The sequence below is a fragment of the Engystomops pustulosus genome, chromosome 11, assembly GCF_040894005.1.
Source record: "Engystomops pustulosus chromosome 11, aEngPut4.maternal, whole genome shotgun sequence".
Classification (NCBI taxonomy): domain Eukaryota; kingdom Metazoa; phylum Chordata; class Amphibia; order Anura; family Leptodactylidae; genus Engystomops; species Engystomops pustulosus.
Genome location: NC_092421.1, coordinates 39,005,456 through 39,026,292, shown reverse-complemented (window position 1 = coordinate 39,026,292; position 20,837 = coordinate 39,005,456). Strand labels below are relative to the sequence as shown.

At 46.1% G+C, this 20,837-nt stretch overlaps 1 protein-coding gene across 1 annotated transcript in view; it reads left to right on the top strand.

Annotated features, from left to right (window-relative positions):
* The first annotated feature begins 8,882 nt into the window (after positions 1-8,882).
* The window catches only part of GRID1 (glutamate ionotropic receptor delta type subunit 1), a 1,020,611-nt gene continuing 1,008,656 nt past the window's right edge, over positions 8,883-20,837 (top strand). Inside the window, exon 1 of the mRNA XM_072131335.1 lies at positions 8,883-9,017. The gene's annotated coding sequence lies outside the window, so the exon portion shown is untranslated. The remainder of the gene's footprint in view (positions 9,018-20,837) is intronic.

The following is a 20,837-nucleotide window of genomic DNA, read 5'->3' as shown; positions in this document are numbered from 1 at the left end:
CTTTATTTGTGGGGTTTATTTTGTTGTTGCTGTTTTTTTTTTGTTTTTGTTTATTTTACATTTTTACAAATTTCTTAAAGAAACAAAAATAATTGCTGCTCAACCTCGTTCACTTTACGGAAATTTACCAGCCGGAAGAAGGATGGTGAACCAAACACAACTACATGCTGGTGTGTGCCTGCTGTGGCCGGATATGCTCTTCTTTTAGCTGCTTTAAGCTAAAAACTACCTTAAATTAACCAAATGAGCCTGAGGGGCTCCATAGCTGTCAATTGAGCCAGGAGCCCCTCAGGCTCATTTGCATATTTTTTTAAAGCCTTGTTTTTGTAATAACAATGGCGTAAGAAGCTAAAAGAAGAATGGATCCTGCTAGAGGGGGCACACACCAGCATGTAAGACTGTGATAAAGATAACTTCTAACCACTGGCGTAACTAGGAATGAGTGGGACCCATAGCAAAGTTGTGGCTGGGGCCCCCCTCCAACCACAGGTCCTCAGCTTTACATAGGGGTTTCCATTACCTTTTTCTATTGTGGAGGAGAATAACAGAGACCAGCAGTAGATGAAGCTCTGCAGAAGGTTTCCTTATATCTACTGTATTAATAGCTGTAATGCTGGTTGCTGCCTTTGTTGTTATAAGTAATAAGTAGTTATTGCGGTCGGGAGAGGTTTCTGCTTACTGCCACTCTGTTATTCTACTTAATGGAAACACTTGATGTTGATGAGAACCATCAGTATGGCCGCTCCTCAGTATTGGTGTATGGGCCATGTCTCCTCATCTCTGACTAGTAAGGAGGTTTAACCCTTAACCTGCCTGTCTGCATATATTGGGAGGTTCTGCTGCTCCTGCTCATCACTGACTTTAGTAACATAAAGCAAGAAATCCAGAGATTTAACTCTTAGGCTACATTAACACTACAGTATGGGGGACGTATATACAGCCGACGTATATGCGGCCGATATACGTCCCCCATACACTTCTATGGGCTCACGGCGCCCTATGGGAGCAGTACAGTGCCGTACATGTGCGGCACCGTACCGCTCCGTAGCCCGGGAAAAGATGGGACATGTCCTATCTTTTCCTGTGCTACGGCGCTGCGGCCATATATCGCTATGGAGAGGGGCGGGGGTGAGCTGCGCTCACCTCCTCTCCCCGCGCTGCCGTGAGCCCGCTGTGCTACGGTGCGGCGGGCTCACGGCAGTGTGCATGTAGCCTTGCCCTGCTTTCTTGCTGCTAATGGCTATGCAGACAAGTTGTCTCGCAGGGTAAGAGTTAAATCTCTGGATTTCTTGATTTATGTTACTAAAGCCACTGATGAGCAGGAGCAGCAGAACCTCCCAATGTATGCCCCATCTGCTGCAGAACCTCCTCATACACGCGCCATCTGCTGCAGAACCTCCCCATACACGCGCCATCTGCTGCAGAACCTCCCCATACACGCGCCATCTGCTGCAGAACCTCCCCATACACGCGCCATCTGCTGCAGAACCTCCCCATACACGCGCCATCTGCTGCAGAACCTCCCCATACACGCGCCATCTGCTGCAGAACCTCCCCATACACGCGCCATCTGCTGCAGAACCTCCCCATACACGCGCCATCTGCTGCAGAACCTCCCCATACACGCGCCATCTGCTGCAGAACCTCCCCATACACGCGCCATCTGCTGCAGAACCTCCCCATACACGCGCCATCTGCTGCAGAACCTCCCCATACACGCGCCATCTGCTGCAGAACCTCCCCATACACGCGCCATCTGCTGCAGAACCTCCCCATACACGCGCCATCTGCTGCAGAACCTCCCCATACACGCGCCATCTGCTGCAGAACCTCCCCATACACGCGCCATCTGCTGCAGAACCTCCCCATACACGCGCCATCTGCTGCAGAACCTCCCCATACACGCGCCATCTGCTGCAGAACCTCCCCATACACGCGCCATCTGCTGCAGAACCTCCCAATACACAACTCGGAGACCACTTTTATTAAAGTGTCTGCGCCAGTTTTGTGTTGCGGATGCTCTGTGTCAGAAAAGACAGAAAAATCTGCACCTAATGGGGCTGTTTCTGCTTAGCTGGACCATGCACCACATTTGTTACTGACTGCTAGAGATGAGCAAATTTTTCTTAATTCAATTTGACCAGGTTCGCTAAATTTTAAGATTATTCTATTCTAATCGCATCACGACATGTCACGCAACAGTCTTCACATACCGGCTGCGGGTGCATGAAAAGGGCGTCCAAAGCTGTTGGCTGGTTTTAAAAAATGGCGCCGCCATCTTGCCGAGGATTGACGTTATCGGGGAGCAGCGATCTGTCGACATTACAGCCTCGGGTCTAACGAAGACCCAAGGATGCCTTGGTTTAACCCCTTCATTACAATCTGCGATCAGCATATTGTAATGAATGAGGAGGGAAATCCCCATATACTGTAGTATGGCAGTATATGATAGGATCGATCAGACAATCTAGGGTTAAAGTACCCTAGGGAGTTTGAAAAAATAGTAAAAGTCAAAATTATAATATAAAAGTTATAATACAAAAACCTAAAAATTCAAATCAATCCCTTTTCCCTAGAACTTGTATAAAAATAAGTAAACAGTAAAAATGATAAACACATTAGTTATCGATGCTTCTGATCTATCAAAATATAATAACGGTTTTTCACTGCGTTTAACGGAAAATAGTTGAATAGGTACTTTTTTTGCCATTTTGAAAAATATACGGTCTTAAAAATGATAGCAATGAAAACATCAAATGTCGCAAAAAATTATAACACCCACAGCCAAGTGTGGCAATAAAGTGTAAAAGGATACTAAAGTTACCAGTCACGTGTGTTTCAGTGGAAACACAAGTGTTGGGGCTGTGGGCGCGTTCATAATGCAACGCTACCGCACAAGGGGTGGGGCTCGGGGCGATCGCATATGCGTTTCCAGAGAACCGCATGCAGTCGGGTTATCAATCGCATGCGTTTTCTGGGAAACGCATATGTGATCGGCCCGAGCGCTTCCCCCTGTGCGCTAGCGTTCCCACGTGCTTGTACAGCATTTCTAAGTGCAATGTAAATACCCTATGTGATTGCGCCTTAAACATTTTGAAATTAGATATTCAACACCCCTTTTCTTGAAAATATAGCATCAGTATTGAGTATTATGATTCTACTCCAGATATTGTATCGCACTCAAAATTCTGGTATCCATGGAATCTTACATTAGAATATTGAAATACCTGAGGCCTGCTGCAGATGGGTGGTCCATAACCAACAGGCATTGCCTCGGGTAGCCCTCCTTCTATTTTATATATATATCTCCTCCGGGTGCTGTCACACGGTGCATTCTTGCATGTTATCGTGCGTCAGGCCGCGTGCCTACAATGCGCTGCATTGTTGACGCATTCCAAGGTCTTGAATTGTGATCACATGCTGAGGTTACATTGTGTTTTAGCATTATTATTATTTTAGCTACCCACAGTCCCCCTATGCCTGTCAGTAGCTGATGGGATAAGGCTGGCGGCACACGTGGCATTTTGAACCTGTTTTTGGGCCGTTTATGACCAGTTTGTATTAAGATAATTGGTCAAACCTGTTAAAAACACAAACCGGTCTGAAAACGCACTAACAAAAGACGGCCTAAAAACGCCATGTAATAATCTTTATTTATATAGCGCCATCATATTACGTAGCGCTTTACAAATCATAGGAAACAAATACAAATGTAATATAACAGAGCACAACATTTGTATGGAACAACAGGAGTGAGGTCCCTGCTCGCCAGAGCTTACGGTTTATGAAGATGATGGGGTAACACGAGGTAAAAGAATATTTAACGGTCAAGCCATTCTTCTTAGGGAATAGAACAAAATATAATAAATGGAATTGCTGTCGCTTGAACCACTCAGCCGTCATCTTATATACCAGGTCCAGGGTGAATGGGACTGCATAGAAGTCTGGTGCCTGTTGGTTGCTGGATAACAGATGGGAGGACGACACAGGACGGGTTAGTAGAAGAGTTAAAACTTCATGCAGTTAATAAGTGTTATAGGCTTGCCTAAAGAAATGGGTTTTAAGAGCACGTTTGAAACTTTGGAGGTTAGGTATTAGTCTGATAGTCCGGGGCAGAGCATTCCATAGAATTGGTGCAGCTCTAGAGAAGTCTTGGAGACGCGAGTGGGAGGTCCGCACTAGGGTAGAGGTTAATCTAAGATTACTGGCGGATCTAAGAGCACGAGTTGGGCGATAGACTGAGATAAGAGAGGAGAGGTAGGAAGGTGCAGCATTATTCAGAGCTTTGTGGATGAGGGTTGTTATTTTAAACTGTATTCGAAAGGAGACTGGCAGCCAGTGCAGTGACTGGCATGAACTGGAGGCATCCGTGTAGCGTTTAGTCTGAAAGACGAGCCTGGCTGCTGCATTAAGAATCGATTGGAGAGGAGAGAGTTTGGTGAGTGGAAGACCGGTTAGTAGAGAGTTACAGTAGTCTAGTCGAGAGTGAATCAGAGCAACAGTTAGCATTTTACAGGTTTCAAATGTGAGAAACGGTCGGATTCTGGAGATGTTTCTGAGATGCATCCGGCAAGAGCGAGCAAGAGATTGAATGTGTGGCTCAAAGGAGAGGTCGGAATCCAACACAACCCCAAGACAGCGGGCCTACTGCTTTGGGGTTATGGTGACCCCACAGACTGATATGGAGAGGTTAGGATAGGCTCTTTTAGTGGATGGTGGAAAGACAAGAAGTTCGGTCTTAGAAAGATTAAGTTTCAAGAAGAGAGAGGACATGATGTTAGAGACAGCAGAGAGACAGTCACTAGTGTTCTGGATTAGGGCAGGAGTGATGTTACGTGCTGAGGTATACAGCTGGGTGTCATCAGCATAAAGATGATATTGAAAACCAAATCTGCTGATGGTTTGTCCAATGGGTGCAGTATAGAGGGAGAAGAGGAGAGGACCTAGGACTGAGCCCTGAGGAACCCCGACAGAGAGCGGAACAGAAGAAGAGAGAGATCCAGAAAAGGAGACACTGAAAGTGCGGTCAGAGAGATAGGAGGAAAACCAAGAGAGTGCAGAGCCTTTTAGGCCAATGGAGCAAAGCATCCTGAGGAGGAGCTGGTGGTCCACAGTATCGAACGCTGCGGAGAGATCCAGAAGAATGAGGAGAGAAGAGTCACCTTTGGATTTAGCAGTGAGGAGATCATTGGAGACTTTAGTAAGAGCAGTTTCCGTAGAATGCATAGGGCGGAAACCAGATTGCAGGGGGTCAAGGAGGGAGTTAGCTGAGAGAAAACGGGAAAGTCGAGAATAGACCAGGCGTTCCTGGAGTTTGGAGATGAAAGGGAGGTTAGAAACTGGTCGGTAGTTAGCAGCACTGGATGGGTCCAGGGAAGGTTTCTTTAGTAAAGGGGTAACAATAGCATGCTTGAAAGAAGAGGGAAAGACACCAGAAGAGAGAGAGAGGTTGAAGATTTTAGTTAGGTGAGAAGTGACTGCTGGGGAGAGAGACTGTACCAGATGTGAGGGGATGGGGTCACTGATGCAGGTAGTGGGGCGAGCAGAGAGAAGAAGCCTGGATACTTCTTCCTCTGTGACTGGCTCAAAGGAAGAGAGTGAACAGGGTAAGGTATCAGAGAAAAGTGGATTTATGGAGTTAGTGGACTGAGAAATTACTTCCTGGCGAATGCAGTCGATTTTATCTTTAAAGTAGGTGGCCATATCTTCAGCCCCAAGGTCTGTGACCGGTGGCTGCACCTTTGGTGTTAGTAAGGAGTGAAGAGTATTGAAAAGCCTTTTGGGGTTGTTAGAAAGAGAAGATATTAGATTAGTAAAATAGACCTGTTTAGCAAGATGGAGAGCAGAGTTATAGGATTTAAGCATAAATTTAAAGTGAAGAAAGTCAGAGGAAGTGCCCGATTTTCTCCACAGACGTTCGTCACTCCTGGCGCACTTACGAAGGAAACGGGTTAGTGCCGTCTGCCAAGGTTGCCTACATCTGTGTCGAAAGGCTCGAACCGATGGTGGTGCCATCTTGTCCAGGGCGCTTTTGAGAACATGATTGTAATGATTAGTGGCCAGGTTAGGACAGGAGAGAGAGGAGATGGGGGACAGCGATGGCTGCACAGTTTCTATGAGGTGGGGAACACTGATGGCACGTGGGTTCCGGTATGTGTGATAAATGGACTTATTCTGTACAGGACAAGAGCTATTTACAGTAAAAGAGAGAAGGTTATGGTCTGAAAGTGGTTTTACTAACATACTAATGTATTGCAGGGTATTAGCAGTGCCAGCCTATGCAGATGCATAGGCTGACACTTTGCCTTTAAGATGACGTCACAGACGCCATCTTAAAGGTAAACCCTCCAGGCTTCTCTGGGGTCCCGATCGGACCCCAGAGGTGCCAAAACAGCAATCGGCCCCCCCGAAAACGGTGCGGGGGGGCCGATCGTGGGGTAAAGACCCCCAGAAGGCAAGTTAAATGCCGCGGTCGCGTTGACCGCGGCATTTAACAGGTTAAACACCCGCGATCGGAGCCCACTCCGACCGCGGGTGTTAGCCGGGGATGTCAGCGGTAAATTACCGCTGAAATCCCGCGGCTAACGATGCCGGTTCGGCTACTATGCAGCGCTGAACCGGCATCGGCTCTGCGCCGTAGCTGCACTGCGCTGAGCGCTAATCGTCGGAAGCTGCGCAGTACAGCTACGGCGCAGAGCGCTAAGGGGTTAACAAATTGGTAACCAAACGCAAATGTAAACGCATTGTTAATGCATGCGTTGACATCATGTTTACACTGCCTTTTGTAAACACAAATGTTAACTGTAATGTAATTAGGCAAATCACCTCATCTCAGCTGTTGTAATGTGTTTAAAAACGCACCGTGTGACCGCGCCCTTGAAGCGGTTTTCTCCATTGCTGTATGTGTGTTTACAAACACATCACTAGTGTAATGCGGCGGGCCGAGGCCCAATCACATGTGCGTTTCTACGGAAAGCATGCAGTCGATAATCAGAACACTGTGGGGGGGATTCATTAATTCTGCCGCAACCCTGAGGGCACGTTCACACGTTGCGCTTTGGTTGTGTTTTAAAACGCATTACAACAGCTGAGGAGAGGTGATTTATGTGTTTCCAGAGAACCGTATGCGTTTTCTGGGAAGCGCATATGCGATCGGCCCAAGCACTTCCCCCTGTGCGCTAGCGTTGCGTTATGAACGCACCCTCAGCGTTGCCAGGTGACCAATTAACGCTATGTTAAGGCATGTCTTAACAAAATGCATGTGTTAACACATTGTTAATGCGTGCGTTTTGTAAATGCAAACGTTAACAGTAATGTATTTAGGCCAATCACCTCATCTCAGCTGTTTAAAACGCAATGAAAACACAACCAAAGAGCAACATGTGAGCGCAGCCTGAGGGCGCGTTCACACGTTGCGTATTAACCTGCGTTTTCATTGCGTTTAAAACGCATATACAACAGCTGAGGAGAGGTGATTTGCCTAATCATGCGTTAACATTGCGTTTACAAATGTAAACGGTAATGTAATTAGGCAAATCCCCTCTCATCAACTGTTGTATATGCGTTTCAAACGCATTGAAAACGTGACCAAAACGCAACGTGTGAACGCGCCCTCACAGTAAGCATCTGAGATCCGACTACGGAAAGCATAGCCCAATGCTCTATGGAAACGCCTGTGATCGGGATTAACGCAAAACACCGGCGGCTTGTTCTGGCCTGAGGGCACGTTCACACGTTGCGTTTTGACCTGCGTTTTCATTGCGTTTGAAACGCATATACAACAGCTGAGGAGAGTCGATTTGCTTAATTACATCACTGTTAACATTTCCGTTTACAAAACGCATCGTAAATGTGATGTTAACGCATGCGTTAACATTGCATTTACAAACATAAACGGTAATGTAATTAGGCAAATCACCTCTCATCAGCTGTTGTATATGCGTTTCAAACCCAATGAAAACGCGACCAAAACGCAACATGTGAACGCGCCCTTAGGGTGAAGACACACAGGGCGTTTTTGGGCTGTTTTTACTAAGTGCGTTTTCAGATAGTTAAAAACGCATGCGTTAAAAAACGCATCCGTTTTTTAAAACGCATGCGTTTTTTGAAAACGCATGCGTTTTTGTCCGGTTTTCATTGCGCAATTTCGGAAAAACGGACAAAAACGCATGCGTTTTCAAAAAACGGACGCGTTTTTTAACGCATGCGTTTTTAGCAATCTGAAAACGCACTTAGTAAAAACGGCCCAAAAACGGCCCAAAAACGCCATGTGTGTCTTCACCCTTAGGGTGTTAGCTGTTATATATGCATTTCAAACGCAATGAAAACGCGACCAAAACGCAACGTGTGAACGCGCCCTAAGGGTGAAGACACACATGGCGTTTTTGGGCCGTTTTTGGGCCGTTTTTACTAAGTGCGTTTTCAGATCGTTAACAACGCATGCGTTAAAAAACACGTCCGTTTTTTGAAAACGCATCCGTTTTTGACAGGTTTTACCAATTATCTTAATTAAAAATGGTAAAAAACTGATGCATTTTACAAATAACTGATGCGCTTTTTAAGGCCGCGGTCACACGATCCGCTAGGCGTCCGGTCATAACGCGACGCTAGCGCACAGTGGGCGGTCCTCGGCCCGAACGCACATACGTTAACAGGGAAACCCATGTGATCGGCTTATCAATTGCATGCGTTTCCCTGTTAACGCATGTGCGGTCGGGCCGAGGACCGCCCCCTGTGCGCTAGCGTTGCGTTATGAACGGACGCCTAGCGGATTGTATGACCGCGGCCTAACAGACTGCTTAAAAACGGACCAAAACGGGTTCAAAATGCCACGTGTGGCATCACCCTAATTGCTTAGCATTTTTGCCTCCTGTGAGGGGAGCTGTAATCATTACCTCAGGTGAAGGCCTACAAGGACAGAACTTCCCCTCAGGGGATTTCACTCAGCTGTGCTGACAGAGAAAAGCATGTGGAGACTGTCCCAGAGGATGGCTCCATCTTACTACACACAGCTACAAGTAAGTGACATATATCTTGTAGGAAATTGCTTAATGTACTGAGGTAAACCTACTTGACCAGACGTGTGAGACGTATAGAGGTTTTTACCATTGTTACAGAATTACCTCAACGCCTCACAGACATCTTGTGGTGGTGGGGGCAGAAACACAAATTGCAGAGATTTCCAGACATAAACCCCTTAGGCTGGTGCCACACGTGGCGCTTTTGTCTGCGTTTGCGTTAAATTAACACGAAACACCGGCGGCTCGTTCCCGATCGCAGGCGTTTCTATAGAAACGCCGATGCGATCGGGCCGAGGCCCTCCCCGGTGGGCGCGACTTTGTCTGCGTTTGCGTTCGCAAACGCAGACAAAAGCGCCACGTGTGGCGCCAGCCTTAGGGTGAAGACACACATGGCGTTTTTGGGCCGTTTTTACTAAGTGCGTTTTCAGATCGTTAAAAACGCATGCGTTAAAAAACGCATCCGTTTTTTAAAAACGCATGCGTTTTTTGAAAACGCATGCGTTTTTGTCCGTTTTTCCGAAATTGCGCAATGAAAAACGGACAAAAACGCATGCGTTTTCAAAAAACCGCATGCGTTTTTAAAAAACGGATGCGTTTTTTAACGCATGCGTTTTTAACGATCTGAAAACGCACTTAGTAAAAACGGCCCAAAAACGCCATGTGTGTCTTCACCCTTAAGGACCGGGCCCTTATTAGTTTTTTCACTCCCCACCTTCAGAAATCTATAACTTTTTTATTTTTCCATGTAAAGAGCTGTGTGACTGCTTGTTTTCTGCATAGCAAATTGCACTTCGTAGTGATGGTATGTAATTTTCCATGTCGTGTACTGGGAAGTGGGGAAAAAATTCCAAATACAGTGAAAATGGTGAAAAAACGCATTTGCGCTGTTTTCTTTTCGCCCCAAATAACATGTCTACTTTATTTTATGCGTCAATATGATTATGGGGATACCAAATTTGTATAGGTTTTACGTTTTCATTCATTTACAAAAATTAAAACCTCCCGTACAAAAGTTTTTTTAATTTTGCAATCTTCTGGCGCTAATAACTTTTTCATACTTTGGGTGCAGGTGGTGTCAATTTTTGCGACTTTTGATGGAAATTTTTGCTATTATTGCTATTTTTTTTAGGACTGTGCAACCTTTTTTGATCACTTTTTATAGATTTATATTTTTCAAAATGGCAAAAAAGTGCCATTTTCAACTTTGGGCGCTATTTTCCGTTATGAGGTTAAACGCAGTGAAAAAGCGTTACTATATTTTGATTGGGCATTTTCGGACGCGGCGATACCTAATGTGTTTATGATTTTTAACGTTTATTAATATTTATATCAGTTCTAGGGGAAGGGGGGTGAATTGAATTTTTAGGTTTTTTTTATTATAATTTTTTTAAACTTTATTTTTTATTTTTACTATTTTTCAGACTCCCTAGGGTACTATAACCCTAAGGCCGGCGCCACACAGGGCGCTTTCTCTGCGCTTGCAAACGCAGACAAAGTCGCGCCCACCGGGGCGGGCCTCGGCTCGATCGCATCGGCGTTTCTATGGAAACGCCTGCGATCGGGAACGAGCCGCCGGTGTTTCGCGTTAAATTAACGCAAAACACCGGCGGCTCATTCCCGATCGCAGGCGTTTCCATAGAAACGCCGATGCGATCGGGCTGAGGCCCGCCCCGGTGGGCGCGACTTTGTCTGCGTTTGCAAGCGCAGAGAAAGCGCCCTGTGTGGCGCCGGCCTAAGATTGATCAGACAACCTATCATATACTACCATACTACAGTATGGCAGTATATGGGGATTTTCCTCCTCATTCATGTGCTGATAGCACATTGTAATGATTATGCCGCGGTGATCAGCGGGATAACACCCACGATCGGTGCTCTCCATGAACCGGGACCCGACATGCGCCGTACTAGTATGGGGCGCGTCGGGAAGGGGTTAAAAGGGGTATTCCCATCTCAGCATTCACATTTAATTTATTTTTATCAGCCATTAGACATATTTTTCTTAAACTGGATATTTTTACACAAATGTATTTGTGTGAAGAGAATTGCCCATAAATGTAGTCATGTTGTCCCATGTTGTTCTTGGATACGACCACTACTGCTAGAGTGATTGCACAAAGAAACACATAGGGGGGATTTAACCCCTTAATGCTCTGCGCCGTAGCTCTACGGCGCAGAGGTATAAGGAGTGTATGAAGAGGGCTCACGGGCTGAGTCCTCTTCATACAAAGGTGGGGGTTATTGCATATTGCAGAAAACCCCCACCGCTAATAACCGCGGTCGGTGCTTGCACCGATTGTGGATATTAACCCCTCTGTTGCCGCCGGCGGCATTTAAAAGACGGCGGCGCGCGGGCGCCGCCATCTTTGTTACGATCGCCGTGCCCCCGAACGTCGTTTGACCCGAGACTATCTGGCATCTGCAGATTCGTTACAATGAGCCAGTGGCTCATTGTAATGAATGTGCTGCAAAAATGCCATATATTGCAATACAGAAGTATTGCAGTATATGGTAGCAGCGATCTGACCATCTAGGGTTAATGTACCCTAGATGGTCAAAAAAAAAAGTTTAAAAAATAAAAAAAAATTAATAAAATATTAAAAATTCAAATCACCCCCCCTTTCCCTAGAACTGATATAAAACATAATAAACAGTAAAAATCACAGACACATTAGGTATCGCCGCGTCCCAAAATGCCCGATCTATCAAAATATAAAAACCGGTTACGGCCGGCGGTGACCTCCGAGACGGGAAATGGCGCCGAAATGCGACTTTTACACCTTTTTACATCACATAAAAAATGGAATAAAAAAATGATCAAAATGTCGCACAAACCTCAAAATGGTAGCAATGAAAACGTCGGCTCATTTCGCAAAAAATGACACCTCGTACAGCTCAGTGCGCCAAAGTATGAAAAAGTTATTAGCGTCAGAATATGGCAAATTTTTTTTTTCTTTTTTGTACACATTCGTTTAATTTTTGAAAATGTATTAAAACACAATAAAACCTAAATAAATTTGGTATCACCGCAATCGCACCGAACCAAAGAATAAAGCTGAGGTGTTATTTTGGGTGCACAGTCAAAGTCGTAAAAACTGAGCCCACAAGAACGTGACGGTTTTTTAAAAATTTTTCCACATTTGGAATTTTTTTTCAGCTTCGCAGTACACGGCATGTTAAAATAAATAACATTTCGGGAAAGAAAAATTTGTTAAGCACAAAATAAGCCCTCACACAGGTCTGTACACGTAAAAGTGAAAAAGTTATGGAATTTTGAAGGTGGAGAACGAGAAATGAGCGAAAAAACCCTGCGTCTTTAAGGGGTTAACAATGTGTCTCAGGTTCCGCCAGTTTCTAGCTGGAAAACACTAGTCTTTTGCTGCGCCAGATGTATCACTGCGATGATGAATTCTGGTGCAGGATAAGACTGTCGGTTCCTACTTTTAGTTGGTCCAAACTGTGCGCCAGAATCTTGGGTGCTCAGACGATTTTCCAAAAGCCACACCCCTTTCTCGTAAGGCCCTTTTCTCGAAGGCCACGCCCTTTATTCAGACAAGTCAGAAAGCTGGCAAAAAATAGTCTAAAAGCCTTGATAACTGTGGTACAAGGCATTTTAGACAGTGTTTTAGGTGCAAAACCACCAGAATTATGACTCAAGTGCGTTAATACAACCCCCCTTAGTTTTTGCATATGAAATGGCCAGTAGTTACTACATGTCCTCAGGTAATGAGCGCTTAATCCAGGTGGTCATATCTAAGGGCAGCCATTTAATTTATAAGGCAAAATTTATAGAAAATGATATTCATGAAGGTACAAATATTGTAATAACATGCAATTAAAGAAATGTATATTTGTGTGTGTGTATATTTATAGTGTGGATGTTGATAAGAATACCTCTTTAACTTTGTAAGTTTTACCTATAAGATACAACATTGCCTAATAAGTCTGACTGTAAACTATTGAAATCTGTCTAATTTGCTAGATTTTAGTTACTTTTCTTGAAAATAGTTCACTAAGGTAATTTAGTTGCACAACTGACAACTGACAGATCAGAGACAGAACTGACTGACAGAACACATATATATTGTTCTTCACATGCTATTTTGTTCGCACCGCTCCGCGCGTATCTCCCGACAAGTAAGCAGATGTGCCGAACATCTGTAATCTATTCTGCACTGTGTTCTGCACTGTGTTTTTCTCTTAAATGATCCTGTGGTCACTGTGTTCACTGTGTTTACTGTTTTTATTCTATTCTTCACTGTTCTTCATTGTGTTTTTTTAATTAAATGATCGTTCGCGAGCAGGGGAAATACTGTTATACTGGTCACCTAGCAACCCTTACGTTTAAAACGCATTGCACTCGCATTGCACTTGCAATGTTTGCGAGTGCAATGCGTTTTTGATACGTCCCCATAGACTTGAATGGGGCGTGAAAAATGCGCGTGAATCGCAAAAATAGAGCATGCTGCGATTTTGACGCGCGTGCAAACGAACGCAAGCACGCGCGTTGAAAACCACGCAAATGGAGAAAGACCCATTGAATACAATGGGACAGAGTGCAATGCGAGTTCTGAGCGTCAAATGCACGCGCAGAACTCGCGCGTGAAAAACGACAGTGGAGAAGGGGCCTAAGGGTTTTATTCAAGCAGAGGCAGAAAGTAAAATGTCTCTGCTTGAATAAAACCCTTAGGTCACGTCCCTTATTCGGACAAGTCGGAAAGCTGCCAAAAAATGGGCTCAAAGTCTTTAAGTGTGGTGCAAGGCATTTTAGACAGTGTTTTGGAGCAAAACCACCAGAATTGTGCCGCAAGTCCCATTGTAACTGCTCTGTCTCGGTATCCATCCTATTCATGAGAAACACTTTGGGGCAGATTTATAAATAGTGTCCTAAGGTTAGACTACTGCGGAGTTAGATTTATTAGTCTTATTCTGCACCAGATTTATATAAGTGTCTGGTGCTGGATGATAACTCTCTCCTAGTACAAGACTGTGTTGTCATACTCTGCACATCCTATTAGTTGGCTTACTTTACACCAGAAAATTAGCACATAATTCTCTCGGGTCCGCAGTATTTCTGGCGCACTGACTTTTTTGTCGCAAGGACAGTTTTTTAGTGCAAACTATGAAAGAATTCTGTCGTGGACAGATTAATAAATCTCCCCCTTGGTTTCCATGACAACCATTCGGTCTTCTAAACGACCATTCTGTCTCCATGATTACAACTTCATCTCAATGACAACCAATTTGTTTAGATGTCGGCAACATGTAACAACTAGCGGCCCATGTGCGTGGCCATCATGACTTTGATCTTTGCTATCTGTGATGTCATCAGGGAGTGGCGATTCTTCTCTGCATTGTCATGTCTGAAGATCTATTACAATGTGTCATAGATTGCTATACTGTAGAGAAATGGCAATGGAGAATGGTTGTCCAAAAAAATAGTAAAAAAAAAGACCAAATCACCGCCTTTCCCTAGAACTCATAGAAATCATAAACATTATGTGTATCGCGGCAACTCAAAACTCTATATCTATCAATAAATAAAAACAATTCTTCCTGGCGATGCACCTCATAACAGAAAATAGCACCCAAATCATCTAAACTCCACTTTTGTCATTTTCAGAGATAAAAAGTGGTTAAAAAGTCTGTACGACACATGTGGTATCAATGTCAACATAAACACTTCCTGCAAGACGTGACAACTTGCAAAGCTCTTAACGCCAAAGCATGAAAAAGTTATTGGCTCCAGAACATGGCCAAATTAAGTTTTTTATTTTAATTTTACTTACAAAAGATTTTAAAAGCTATAAAAATGTGTCATCACACCAACTGTTGAGGGATGAATAATGAACTACTGGTATTAGTCTGTCTGTGTGTTTGTGCTTTTTCTTCTTTTTCTCCTCCTGCTGCCAGCAAACCTTTTCAACAGAAAAACTAGTTCAGCAGTCACCACTCAGCATTACCTGATCTTACCTGTGTGTGTGCAAAACCTGAGCAGAGGCTGTGCTGGGGGTTACGTGGCCTGCGCGTTACCTGGCTGTGCTGGGGGTTACGTGGCCTGCGCGTTACCTGGCTGTGCTGGGGGTTACGTGGCCTGCGCGTTACCTGGCTGTGCTGGGGGTTACGTGGCCTGCGCGTTACCTGGCTGTGCTGGGGGTTACGTGGCCTGCGCGTTACCTGGCTGTGCTGGGGGTTACGTGGCCTGCGCGTTACCTGGCTGTGCTGGGGGTTACGTGGCCTGCGCGTTAGCTGGCTGTGCTGGGGGTTACGTGGCCTGCGCGTTAGCTGGCTGTGCTGGGGGTTACGTGGCCGGCGCGTTAGCTGGCTGTGCTGGGGGTTACGTGGCCGGCGCGTTAGCTGGCTGTGCTGGGGGTTACGTGGCCGGCGCGTTAGCTGGCTGTGCTGGGGGTTACGTGGCCGGCGCGTTAGCTGGCTGTGCTGGGGGTTACGTGGCCGGCGCGTTAGCTGGCTGTGCTGGGGGTTACGTGGCCGGCGCGTCAGCTGGCTGTGCTGGGGGTTACGTGGCCGGCGCGTCAGCTGGCTGTGCTGGGGGTTACGTGGCCGGCGCGTCAGCTGGCTGTGCTGGGGGTTACGTGGCCGGCGCGTCAGCTGGCTGTGCTGGGGGTTACGTGGCCGGCGCGTCAGCTGGCTGTGCTGGGGGTTACGTGGCCGGCGCGTCAGCTGGCTGTGCTGGGGGTTACGTGGCCGGCGCGTCAGCTGGCTGTGCTGGGGGTTACGTGGCCGGCGCGTCAGCTGGCTGTGCTGGGGGTTACGTGGCCGGCGCGTCAGCTGGCTGTGCTGGGGGTTACGTGGCCGGCGCGTCAGCTGGCTGTGCTGGGGGTTACGTGGCCGGCGCGTCAGCTGGCTGTGCTGGGGGTTACGTGGCCGGCGCGTCAGCTGGCTGTGCTGGGGGTTACGTGGCCGGCGCGTCAGCTGGCTGTGCTGGGGGTTACGTGGCCGGCGCGTTAGCTGGCTGTGCTGGGGGTTACGTGGCCGGCGCGTTAGCTGGCTGTGCTGGGGGTTACGTGGCCGGCGCGTTAGCTGGCTGTGCTGGGGGTTACGTGGCCGGCGCGTTAGCTGGCTGTGCTGGGGGTTACGTGGCCGGCGCGTTAGCTGGCTGTGCTGGGGGTTACGTGGCCGGCGCGTTAGCTGGCTGTGCTGGGGGTTACGTGGCCGGCGCGTTAGCTGGCTGTGCTGGGGGTTACGTGGCCGGCGCGTTAGCTGGCTGTGCTGGGGGTTACGTGGCCGGCGCGTTAGCTGGCTGTGCTGGGGGTTACGTGGCCGGCGCGTTAGCTGGCTGTGCTGGGGGTTACGTGGCCGGCGCGTTAGCTGGCTGTGCTGGGGGTTACGTGGCCGGCGCGTTAGCTGGCTGTGCTGGGGGTTACGTGGCCGGCGCGTTAGCTGGCTGTGCTGGGGGTTACGTGGCCGGCGCGTTAGCTGGCTGTGCTGGGGGTTACGTGGCCGGCGCGTTAGCTGGCTGTGCTGGGGGTTACGTGGCCGGCGCGTTAGCGGGCTGTGCTGGGGGTTACGTGGCCGGCGCGTTAGCGGGCTGTGCTGGGGGTTACGTGGCCGGCGCGTTAGCGGGCTGTGCTGGGGGTTACGTGGCCGGCGCGTTACCGGGCTGTGCTGTATTCAAATCAAACAAAATTGGTGTCAAACGTTGATGCTACGTTTGTGCAGCAAAAATTTCCGTTTGCGTCGCTATCGTTTTAAGGTATATTCAGGTGTTTACATAGGTTAGGTGTTTAGGATGAAGGTGTTTAGGATGAACTGGTAAAAACCAAACTTAGTGACACTTTCCTGGTTTGATCACCAGGGGGAGCTAGCAAACACATTGCGCTTTGGCAGAAATTAACTCTAATGACCTCTGGAAAAAAGTATGAATACAGGCAGTCCCCGGGTTACGTACAAGATAGGGTCCGGAGGTTTGTTCTTAAGTTGAATTTGTATGTAACTCGAAACTGTATATTTTATCATTGTAGATCCAGACAAAGAAAAAAAAATTTGGCCCCAGTGACAATTGAAGTTTAACCCCTTAACGCTCTGCGCCGTAGCTCTACGGCGCAGAGGTATAAGGGATGTATGAAGAGGGCTCACAGGCTCTTCTTACAAAGGTGGGGGCTTTTGCATTTTGCAGAAAACCCCCACCGCAAATAACCGCGGTCGGTGCTTGCACCGATCGTAGGCTACTAACCATGTGATTGCCGGCGGCGTTTAAAAAACGGCGGCGCGCGGGCGCCACCATCTTTAATGCGATCAATTGCCATGGTAGCCTCGGGTCTTCTTTTGACACGAGGATACATGGCTTCTGCAGATTAGTTACAATGAGCCAGTGGCTCATTGTAATGAATGCGCTGCAAAAATGCCATTAATTGCAATAGAGAAGTATTGCAGTATATCGTAGGAGCGATCTGACCATCTAGGGTTAATGTACCCTAGATGGTCTAAAAAATAGTAAAAAAAAAGTTTAAAAAATAAAAAAAAATTAATAAAATATTAAAAATTCTAATCACCCCCCTTTCCCTAGAACGGATATAAAACATAATAAACAGTAAAAATCATAAACATATTAGGTATCGCCGCCTCCCAAAATGCCCGATCTATCAAAATATAAAAACGGTTACGGGCGGCGGTGACCTCCGAGGCGGGAAATGGCGCCCAAATGTCCGAAATGCGACTTTTACACCTTTTTACATAACATAAAAAATGAAATAAAAAATGATCAAAATGTCGCACAGACCTCAAAATGGTAGCAATGAAAACGTCGCCGTATTTCGCAAAAAATGACTTCTCACACATCTCCGTGCGCCAAAGTATGAAAAAGTTATTAGCGTCAGAAGATGGCAAAAATTTTTTTTCTTTTTTGTACACATTCGTTTAATTTTTGAAAAAGTATTAAAACACAATAAAACCTATATAAATTTGGTATCACCGCGATCGCACCGAACCAAAGAATAAAATAGGCATGTTATTTGGAGCCAAGAGTGAAAGTGGTAAAAACTGAGCTCCGCAAGAACGTGACGCACGTGCAGTTTTTTTTAAATTTTTCCACATTTGGAATTTTTTTCAGCTTCGCAGTACACGGCATGTTAAAATAAATAACATCACGGGAAAGTAAAATTTCTTACGCACAAAATAAGCCCTCACACAGGTCTGTACACGGAAAAATGAAAAAGTTATGGATTTTTGAAGTTGGAGAGTGAGAAATGAGCCGAAAAACCCTGCGTCCTTAAGGGGTTAAACATTTTTTTGCTGTAATGAGACCAAGGATTATCAATAAAGCTTCATTACAGACACCTTACAGCTGATTATTGCAGCCTGGGGCTAAAGTAAAGCATTCAGAAAGCTTCACCAGAGGTCACAGGGGTCTGTCTGTAACTATGGGTTGTCTGTAAGTTGGGTGTCCTCAAGTAGGGGACCGCCTGTATATTAAAAATGATAGCGGCACAAACGAAAATTTTTGGTGCACAAACGTAGCACTAACATTTGACACCTGTTTTGTTTGTTTCGGTTAATACCGGGGGTTACTTAGCCTGCGCCTGACTAATACCGGGGGTTACGTAGCCTGCGCCTGACTAATACCGGGGGTTACGTAGCCTGCGCCTGACTAATACCGGGGGTTACGTAGCCTGCGCCTGACTAATACCGGGGGTTACGTAGCCTGCGCCTGACTAATACCGGGGGTTACGTAGCCTGCGCCTGACTAATACCGGGGGTTACGTAGCCTGCGCCTGACTAATACCGGGGGTTACGTAGCCTGCGCCTGACTAATACCGGGGGTTACGTAGCCTGCGCCTGACTAATACCGGGGGTTACGTAGCCTGCGCCTGACTAATACCGGGGGTTACGTAGCCTGCGCCTGACTAATACCGGGGGTTACGTAGCCTGCGCCTGACTAATACCGGGGGTTACGTAGCCTGCGCCTGACTAATACCGGGGGTTACGTAGCCTGCGCCTGACTAATACCGGGGGTTACGTAGCCTGCGCCTGACTAATACCGGGGGTTACGTAGCCTGCGCCTGACTAATACCGGGGGTTACGTAGCCTGCGCCTGACTAATACCGGGGGTTACGTAGCCTGCGCCTGACTAATACCGGGGGTTACGTAGCCTGCGCCTGACTAATACCGGGGGTTACGTAGCCTGCGCCTGACTAATACCGGGGGTTACGTAGCCTGCGCCTGACTAATACCGGGGGTTACGTAGCCTGCGCCTGACTAATACCGGGGGTTACGTAGCCTGCGCCTGACTAATACCGGGGGTTACGTAGCCTGCGCCTGACTAATACCGGGGGTTACGTAGCCTGCGCCTGACTAATACCGGGGGTTACGTAGCCTGCGCCTGACTAATACCGGGGGTTACGTAGCCTGCGCCTGACTAATGCCGAGTGATGCAGAGCTGCAGCCATGCTATATGTGTTTGTATTTCTTATGATTTGGTTACTTGTGTATATTGTATTTTAAAAATGGAGACGTATTGTGATATTTATTGTTAAAAGTGCAACCCAAAGTTGTATCCCTTTAAGAGTCTAGGGAAATAGTTGGGTATTTAACCCCTTAAGGACGCAGCCTGTTTGCAGGTTAAGGCTCGCAACTTTTTTTTGAAATTTGACCAGTGTCTCTTCCTGTGGTAATAACTTTTGAACACTGTTACTTATCAAAGCGATTCTGAGATTGTTTTTTCCCCACATGTTGTACTTCATTTTAGTGGTAAATTTTGGCTGATAAGTTTTGCGTTTATTTACAAAAAAAAGAAAAAAATGATGAATTTTTAGAAAAAATTGCCATTTTCGAAATTCAAAATCACCGCGTTTTCAGGCAGATCGATTTACCACCTAAATAACTTGGAGAATAACATTTCCCATTTGTCTACTTTACATTTTCATAATTTTTGAAATGTTTGGATAATTTATTTTGACGTCACGCGGCCTACAAATCGAATAGCGATTTTCCGTATTTTCGGAATTGACTATTTTGGGGATAAATACTGTTTGAAATCAAATTTTACATATTTAGCAACAAAACCCCCTATATAACTAACCCATTTTCAAATCTGCACCCCACAAACTATCAGAAACAGCATTTAGAAAGATTGTTAACCCCTTGAGATCTTCATAGTAATTGAATCAAAATGGCGGTGAAATTTAGAATGGTCAAATTTTGTCGGTTATACGTTCATTTAGCCCTAAAATTTACACATTTCCAAAAGATAAAAAGAGAAAACTCACCATAAAATTTGTTCTACAATTTCTCCTGAGTACAAAGACCCCCCACATGTGGCTGTGACTTGTGTTATGGGGGCACAGCGAGGCGCAGAAGGGAAGGAGGGCGCTGCAGCTGCCAGGATTTTAGTTTTCTGGTTGCCCCCTTTTGAAGGCTATAAAATTTTCGCTTTTCCGTTATTTGGGCCATGTGACGGCATTTTTTTTGTGGGACGAGATGCTTTTTCCAGTGTTACCATTTTGGGGTTGGTATCACCTACTGTTGAAAATTTAGGAACTTTTTTTGAGGGCAGGAGTAGAAAAGCATCAATTCTGTACTGGATTTTTAACTTTTTTTTTTTTTCGTGTTCACCGTATAGCCTAATAATCATGTTGTCTTTATTCTATGGGTCGATACGATTACGGGGATACCAGACATGAATATTTTTTCTTATGTTTTACTAAATTTGCCAAATAAAACCCTAATGTGGGGAAAAATCTATCATTTTTGCATCGCCGTCTTCCAAGTGGCATAACATTGTTACGTTTTTGGCTACAGAGCTGGTCGATGGCTTGTTTTTTGCGGGACATGTTGTTCTTTGCAACAATATCATTCTGG